Source organism: Lampris incognitus, chromosome 5, assembly GCF_029633865.1.
Source record: "Lampris incognitus isolate fLamInc1 chromosome 5, fLamInc1.hap2, whole genome shotgun sequence".
Taxonomy (NCBI): domain Eukaryota; kingdom Metazoa; phylum Chordata; class Actinopteri; order Lampriformes; family Lampridae; genus Lampris; species Lampris incognitus.
Window position 1 is genome coordinate 47,680,939 of NC_079215.1, and position 9,362 is coordinate 47,690,300.

Below are 9,362 nucleotides of genomic sequence, written 5' to 3' on the forward strand. Positions count from 1 at the left end.
TGCACCGCCATACCAAGGCCCCTTTGGCGCCGTTTGTGGTTCCAGAGAGGCGGTTTGACCACGTCAATGTTGACCTGGTGGGTCCCCTGCCCCCCTCCCGTGGTTATACGTTCCTCCTCACTATTGTGGACAGGGCCACCAGGTGGCCAGAGGCTATTCCCTTGTCCTCCACGACGGCAGCAGAGGTAGCACGGGCGTTCATCGGCTGCTGGGTGGCCCGTTTCGGCATGCCGGGTGACATCACGAGCGACCGGGGCTCCCAGTTTACCTCGGAGCTCTGGACGGCGGTCGCTGAGCACCTGGGGATGAAGATCCACCGCACTACGGCGTACAACCCGCAGAGCAACGGACTTTGTGAGCGGTTCCATCGGGACATGAAAGCCGCTCTGCGGGCAAGCCTCACTGGCTGCGACTGGATGGACCGGCTCCCATGGGTCATGCTCGGCCTGCGTTCGGCCCCGAAGGAAGACCTCCAGACCTCCTCCGCTGAGCTGGTGTATGGCCAGCCCCTGCGAGTTCCGGGGGAGTTTCTTCCGGATGCTACGGCTCCCTGGTCGGCCGCCTCTCACCTCAGTGCGTCCCGGAGCGCTGCCGGTGCCTTCGCCCCCGTTCCGATGTCTCACCACTGCCTCCCCCGGTCCTACGTCCCCAAGGATCTGCCATCGGCGAGGTACGTCTTCATTAGGCACGACAGCCATCGGTCCCCGCTGCAGCCCCCATACGACGGGCCCTTCCGCGTCCTGGAGGCAGGGGATAAGAACTTTGTGGTGGCCTTGGGGGGCAGGCCGGAGCGGGTCGCTATAGACCGTCTCAAGCCCGCTCACTTGGACATTGGGGAGCCAATGCAATTGGCCCTACCCCCGCGGCAGGGACGCCCTCCTAGGTCGGCCCCGGCACCTGCCTCTGTTCCTGCTTTGGCCCCGCCTGTGGCCCGGGTTTCGGCCCCATCTGTTTCCCCTCCTGTGAAGCGCAGCCGTTATGGCCGCAGGGTCCGCCCCCCGACTCGTCACTTGTTTTCCCCGTGACTTTGCACTATGTCATTGACTGTTCTGTTGTAGAGTCTGTTTTTATGTTCATGACTTGCGCTTTTGCTGTTTTGCATTGTTTTGTGTAGGTGAATTCTGGGGGGGCCTGTGTGGTGACCCACATCTATATAACTAGAGACATTCACCTAAGAGGACAGTGTACCTTTAAGGGAAGAGGCGAGGGGTCAGATAATGCACTTCCGCTTCCGGTACACAGTTCAGTGTGGTTGTCGAACGTATGACATGCAAAGTTGGAGCTAGTAAACTACCTCGACTACGTCTACTCTCACGTCTCCTGTCTCGTTGTTTTCTACCTCCACACTCGCTAGCCCTTGGCTAACGGGTCGGGCCCCTTAGTAGACTGGTTAACGTAGTCGCCCTTGGGGCGGGAGACCCGGGTTCGCTACATTGGTGTCAGAAGTGGGATGGTGAGACCGCGAGGCCATCGGAACCCCCCCCCCGGATTCGCTACAATAACGTCTATCGGTCATACTAACGTATTCTCTGCGTAAACTGAAGACGAGTCTGTCTGACTTCTTTTAAGGCACCTATGACATTTTTTTCCCAAATAAAAAAATTAACAACGTGGTAACAAAAACATCGATTTTAGCTCTATTTTCGGTGACTTATGTATTATTATAATATACTAAGGGGCTATTTGATGGATCATGTTATTCTTGGATGAGGAACATAGTATATAAGAACCGTTAATCCTGCCTGTCGTTGTCGAATTGGCATTATTCAGGGAAACCATGAATCAAGTGCAACTGCACTTGGTATATATCCGTGAAGACGTTTCACCTCTCATCCAAGAGGCTTCATCAGTTCGTGCCTTTCCGACTAGACCAAGCTAGTCTGACTGGCTGGTGATGAAACTCGGATATTTAGCTAATATAGAGGCTAAATTTTGTAGCGAATTCAGGGGGAAGTCTGGGAAACCGTCACCACAGCCGGGACGCGAACCCATGTTTCACCGCTCCGCAAGCGACGTTAACTAAAGGTCCTGACCCGTTAGTCAAGGACCAACGTGTCTACTTATCCATGCACGTTACACTACCCCCCGCGCTTCCGATGACCTCACAGTCTCACCATCCCACTTCTGGCACCAATGTAGCGAATTCGGGGGGCAGTCTGGGAGACCGTCGCCACAGCCGGGACGCGAACCCATGTCTCCCGCTCCGCAAGCGACAACGTTAACCGGACCCTTTAGTCGAGCGGTCAGCAATATCTCCCGCGGTGCAGGCGATACGGGTTCGCGTCCCGGCCGCGGCAGCTGCTGTGGTTGCCTCCCCGAATTCGCTACATTGGTGTCAGAAGTGGGATGGTGAGACCGTACGGCCATCGGAAGCATATGCGCCCAGAGGCGTGAAGGAGCTGACATGCTTAAGCGTGGGGACGCGCTTCCCGAAGGAGGGGGATTGTGTAACGTGCATGGATAAGTAGACACGTTGGTCTTTGACTAACGGGTCGGACCCTTTAGTCGAGCGGTTAGCGATGTCTCCCGCGGTGCGGGCGATACGGGTTCGCGTCCCGGCCGCGACAGTTCCTATGGTTGCCTCCCGAATTCGCTACAAGATAGAGGCTAAATATCTGAGTTTCATCATCAGCCAGTCAGACTAGCTTGGTCAAGTCCAGAAAGGCACGAACTGATGAAGCCTCTGGGCTGAGAGGCGAAACGTCTTCACGGATATATACCAAGTCCAGTTGCACTTGATTCAATTCCTTTGGATAACCATGACCTGGATGAATGAGAACATTCAGACATATTCAGGGAAAAATTCCCGCAGGAGTAGTCATAAAAATCCATTGGCAAAGACAGCTCAGTTTAAAAAAAAAGTCATCACGTGCTTTTGCCAAGTACCAAACACTTATTTACTCTCTTCAGGTTGAATTGTTTCAGTTGGAGTTATTGAACATTTCGGGTATCCCATAAATAAGAGGTAAAGAATGAATCCGTGGCGAACAGCATCCATCTCAACCAGCCTTGAATCTCCGCTGTCAATCCACTAGTACAGCCTCTCTTTGCCCCCGAGGCTGGGATCCGTCCGCGCGCCCTCAACATCCGGTGAGGCTCTACCGCTCTTCGCCAGAGGCAGACGCGTCAAGTTGGGCCCGCGCTGCTGCCCTCCCGTGGAAACTACAGCGGCCGTCCGATGTGATGGATAGTTAACGCGAAGAGTTTCTTGCTCACAATATCACAGTTGCTTTTTAAAACGCAACTAGCCATTACTTTGTCTCGTTTGTCAGGCACCCTGAAAATGGGCGAGGTTTAAAGAGGTTCGGGCTGAATTGCCAAATAGCTTTATGTAGAAGATGATCTGACGTTTGCACAACTCAAGAGACGGATTTGAGCTGCGTCCTCCATCCAGATTTATGTTCACCTGGAGCCACTAGATGGCCTTCCTGCCTCTGATCTGGAGTCATTCCACACGTCGTGTTGCTGTGATTTTGACCTGGAAAAAAATGTTTTGGCATCTAATCTGCCACTGATTTATTCGTTTGGCGCCGGACCCATTAAGTTCGGTGACTTAGTGATAAATCTGTCGCCTCACCGCAGGAGGGCGCAGGTTTGATTCAGGCCACGCTGTGTGAAGTTTGCATGTTCTCCCCGTGTTTATGTGGTTTTCTTTCCTCAGTCAATAGATATGACTGCTTGGTGAACTAATAAATTTACCATATGGGGTGTGTGTGTGTGTGTGTGTGTGTGTGTGTGTGTGTGTGTGTGTGTGTGTGTGTGTGTGTGTGATAAATCTGGGTGGAGGTGACGGCGAAGAGAAAAGGACTTTAAAAGCAGCGTTGCAACGAGAGAGAACGACAAAATAAAAGCGATACCAAGGGCATGTTTCAGACAGCACAAACTGAGTTGAAACCTGAACTCTGGGTTGACTCATTCTGAGCTCTCCAACTCAGAGGTTTCGGTTTCGGAACGGCTGATCTGAGTTAATTCAATCAACTCTAATATGTTCACTCTGAGCTAAGCGCGTGCGTGCGCGTATAAAAAGCCATCATCAATGGAGCTCCGATACTACGCTTCACCATGGCAACCGGCGAGAAAAAAAGGTCGTCCTACTTCACCCCAATGGAGATGAATTCTTATGCAAAATATGAGTATATATTTGGGGGGGGGGGCAATCCAGGAGCAGCCCCAAAATAACATGAGTTGGCGTGGCGGAAAATTGCTGACCAAGTCAATGCGTATTAATTGGAAAAAGAAAAGAAAAGATTTATCTCGGGTGTTCCACTTGTGTGTTTGATATTTATGCAGGTGCAACCCAACAGGCACAAAACGTACTTGGCAGCAACTGAACATGAAATATAAAAATACAGTTCCAACCCCGCGGGGGGGGGGTTAGTTCATCGGGGGGATTATCCGCTGTGGCGACCCCTAACGGGGGCAGCCGAAAGTAGTAGTAGTAGTAGTAGTAGTAGTAGTAATAGTAGCAGGGCCGGATCATGACGTTAATGGGCCCTAGGCCTCGCCTCCATTTTGGCCCCCCACACCCCACCAACATGAAAAGTAAATGCAGTTTAACAGACAGCTGGCGAATACAGACGGAGCATGCACAGAGTGCAATAACATAATTAATTAATTATAGGCTAGTTAAATAAGTATCATTCATTATAATTAAATAAGTAATAAATAAGTATTTAATAGGCTACAGTTAATACCACGTGTGTGAGGAAATAATAGGCTACTGAGTGCTGCACTCTTGATTTAATACGTCCGTCTTTGGTGTTCAGCCTCTGCTTCTTCTTGTTTGTTTGTTTTGTTTTTGTTTTTTTGTTTTTTGTTTGTTTGTTTTTTACGCTTTGCTGCACCTGACTGCATTCTGTAGCTCTTTTCCAAAATTAAGCGCGGATCTGCGTGGATGCTGTTTCTTTGCTGCAACTTCCATTAACGGTTCAAGTTAAATGCAAAGCCGGTATGGCATTCTTGGAGATGGAGTTCTTAGAGTTAGACTGAACGATACCACGGTTTCATTTGCGTTATTTCTTTTTATGCCACAATAATTATTCCTGATTGATAGACATATTTATTCGGCGTGTACGTGTCATAGGAATTGTTGATATGTTAAAAAAATGCTTCTAAATTATAATAACAATAATAATGATAATTTTAAAATGTATTACATTTCCCCCCTTCCCCCATAATTTTGGGCCCCCTTGGAAATTTGGGCCCTAGGCCTGGGCCTTGTCGGCCTATGCGGAGATCTGGCCCAGAGTAGTAGTAGTAGTAGTAGTAGTAGTAGTGGTAGTAGTAGTAGTAGTAATAGTAGTGGTGGTGGTAGTAGTAGTAGTAGTAGTAGTAGTTCCAACAGGTAAGGTATAATTTCATTACAAGCAATTGGAATGTCATTTCGCCTACCCTACCTACTTAAACTGTATTCAGTGGCTACATTCAACATGTGATATCTTTAAGTAGTTAGTAAAATTGTCCAAATAAAAAAAAAAAAATAAATAAATGAATAAATGTTCAGCCATCCCAACACTGCCAGAACTTAATATTGTCCATTTGAAAGCAACAGCCTTTATGCATACAAGTCTCCAAATTTGTGTTTACTGGATATGTTCAAATTTGATCTCCATTATACGCAAAAGAAAAAGGCTGGGGCCTGAAAAACAGGTGGAGGTCCACCACCACTGACAGAGGCTGAAGAGATGGTCCTCGGTCAAAACAGTGGGCAAACTATTGCTGAGGGTATCGCTGGAGGAAGCTCATCTGACCCAACCACCCCCAGGACAAAAGGGCCTACATAAGAGGTTAGTTATTCAAATTAATGATATATGTACATTCATCCTTTTGCCGGTGTTGGCTCGGTGATGACCACCCATCCATCTTAGACATTGCACACTGATTCTCTTGTAGTGGTACAGCTCTTTGTAATTGACTGCTCCTTTTTCATATTCTTAGTTGTGTTTCAGATATCATCATCTATTTTAGTGGGGTGGAAGTGGAGTGTGTCTCCAGCTTTAAATTCCTTTGAGTCCATATCAGAGAGGACCTCTCCTGGACATCAAACATCCAGGCCCTTGTGAAAAAGGCCCAACAACACCTGCATTTCCTGGGGAGGCTGCGGAGCGTCTGTCTATCCCCCAAAATTCTCCCCAACTTCTACCACTGCACCTCAGCAGACCAGAAAGCTCTGCAGCGTGGCCCAGCATATCACCGGGACCCAGATCCCAGCCATAAAAGACATTTATCACAAACGCTGCCTTCGAAAGAGTCTCAGCATCAGCAGAGAGCCCACCCACCCCAACCATGGACTGTTCTCCCCTCTGTGCTCTGGGAGGCGCTACAGGTGCCTCAGAGCCCACACTACCAGGCTCAAATACAGCTTCTTTCCCCATGCTGCTACCCACCTGAACCTGGCTACCCACTGAATGTATGTAAATATGTTTATACTCACGCTCTTTTTTTATTTTTGCTTTAGCTTTTAGTCTTCATCTTTATACGTATATCTTGTACTATGTTTGCCATGTTTGTCTATGTCTGTCTTGCACTGTTTGACAGAGTCGCAGCCCTCATTTCGTTTTTACACATGTGCCTGCACATTGTTATTAATGACAGTAAATTGAATTGAATTGAATTGAAGGTGACTCAGAGTTATCCACTTGAAAAATTGTGGTGTGGCCTGCATACTGTTGTAAAAACAAAATTCAAATTAGGTGGGGCACTTTTCTGGGTAAAGTCCTAATTTTAACTGTGTAATCTTCTTCATCTTCTACCATTTACTGATGGTGTAATGTGTCTGGTGTAGCCCTCTGCCATAACAGACCTCCATGCAGTTGTAAGTACTCTTAATATGCCACATATTGTTCATAATTGTTTAGAGTCGAACACAAAAATTAATTTTCATCACAGGAGGATGATGAGGATGCCTTGTCAGCTGCCACAGAGAGGGAAGATAGAGAGGCCTATTGAGGTTTACACCTTAAAAATGCAAATAATATCTAACAGTTGATGATAGTGTTGTACCATAATAAAACGTGCACCTTCTTTTTCTCCAACAGAGCAATGCTGGAAATTCCACTGAGGAAGATGTTGCATCCACCTCGGCAACACAGCTTACCTCAGTAAGATGCTGTGCAGTATTGGCCCATGACTAACAGTGATACTAAGTAGTCCTGGCACTGTGAAAGTCAATGTTATGTGTGTGTGTATGTGTGTCTGTAGCTCCCTGTGAAACAGCTGTACAAGGTGTACTTACAGAAGCAAATTGAAAAATTTAATTTAGAAATAGACCACATAAGGCTGCAGATAGAAAAGACAAAAATAGAAATACAAGGTGGATGAGTTGGTCACAGGTGGATGATTTTACTTGTTTGAACAAAATAAAATATTAACTACTGTACTGCATTTGTACTTTCAGGAAATAAGAAGACTTCATAAAAGAAGGCATACTGTATTTATTTGACACTGGGGAGGTGATGGGGGAATCAGAAATGATGGCAGCGTATTGGGTTTCTGGCTGCTCTTCCATAGCGTGCATCAGTGGGGAGGTCAGGATCGTTATCAGGATCGTTCACTGGTTGAGTAGGACATTGATCTCCTCTAATTGTGGCAATGTTGTGGAGAATCACACACGCTACAATAATGTCACATGCCCTTTCTGGGGTGATCCTGAGCATATGAAGGCACTGAAACCGGGCCTTGAGCATCCTGATGGTCATCTCTACCCTAGCTCGCCAAGTTATAACGTTGCTGCAGGCCAGGCTCAGGATGGTCAGGCAAATAGGGCTGGTAGGGGTACCCTCTGTCACCGAGTAGGTAACCATCGAAATCTCCTATGATAATATAAGGATACAGTTTAAATTTTCAGTTGCAATAACAGGAAACAAAATATTGATCATAATAGAATTATTTATAACAGGATAATTCACAGTGCAGAACAGTAATTAGTAATTTTCCAAACACCGGATCTCAGTTGCTTTCAAACCCCAAAACACGCTGCATCAGAAATTGGTCCATCCCAAGGATTGGGTCCCCCGGCACAAATGGCTCAATATAGTGTACGCTGTTAAGAGCCAGGAGGATTGCCATGACTTGTACATCGGGGAAACTAAACAGACGCTGGCCAAGAGGATGGCGCAACACAGAAGAGCTAACAGGTCAGGCAAGGACTCCACAGTCTACACCCATCTACAGGCCAGTGGCCACTCTTTAAAGGATGAGGATGTGCACATCCTTGATAGGGAAGAATGCTGGTTTGAACGGGGAGTCAAAAAAGCCATCTATATGAAGAGGAAATGGCCATCCCTGAACCGAGGGGGGGAGGGGCTAAGAATGCATCTGGCGCCATCTTACAATGCTGTGATTGCAAACATTCCCAAATTGTCTGTGAATAGAAGACATGACTACATAATATCATGCATTGACTACTGCAACTCTTTCCTGGCAGGTATCCCCATGCACTTTCAGACCTCTGCAAATGATCCAGAATGAGGTGGTGCATCTGGTCTTCAACCAACCTAAAACAGCACATGTCACTCCGCTGTTCATATCCCTCCACTGACTCCCAGTAGCTGCCCGCATCAAATTCTAAACCTTGATGCTCGCTTACAAAACAGCAACTAAAACGACTCCTGCCCACCTGAACTCCCTCATTCAGGTCTTCACTCAGTCCTGCTCTCTACGCTCTGCCAATGAAAGGGGCCTGGCACTTCCGCCACAACCGGGCCCTGAATTACTAGCTAGACTCTTCTCTTCTGTAGTTTCCCGGTGGTGGAACGAGTTTCCAAACTCCATTCGATCCACTGAGTCCCTCTCCATCTTTAAGAAGAAGCTAAAGACCCAGCTCTTTCATGAACACCTCCACACCTGATGGTATTAATAAAAAAACAACAACAAAAAAAGCTTCTATGCACCATATGCACCAATCTCTTCTTTCCACTTTCTCCTCCTCCCTTTCTGCTGCTGAAGCTGCCTTCTATCGCTCTAAAATCCAATCCTCTGCCTCTAATCCTAAGAAACTCTTTGAAACCTTCTCTACACGTCTTCAACCCTCACTTCCTCCTCCTACTTCCTCCCTCCTCCCTGATGACTTCGCTAACTTCTTTGACAAGGTTAACGACATCAAATAATCGTTTTCTCACCACCCGGTTAGTGCTCCTTGCACTAGCCCACCCTCTGCACCCTCCCTCACCTCTCCACATCCCACCCTATCCCACCTGCTCCCCTCTCCCCCTTTGAGGTCCTCAACCTCATCACATCCAGTCACCCCACCACATGCTCCCTTGACCCGGTCCCTTCCCCTCTTCTTCAGTCTATAGCACCTGAACCCCTTCCCTTTCTAACCCGCCTCATCAACACCTCCCTCCAGGCAGGATGCTTTCCAT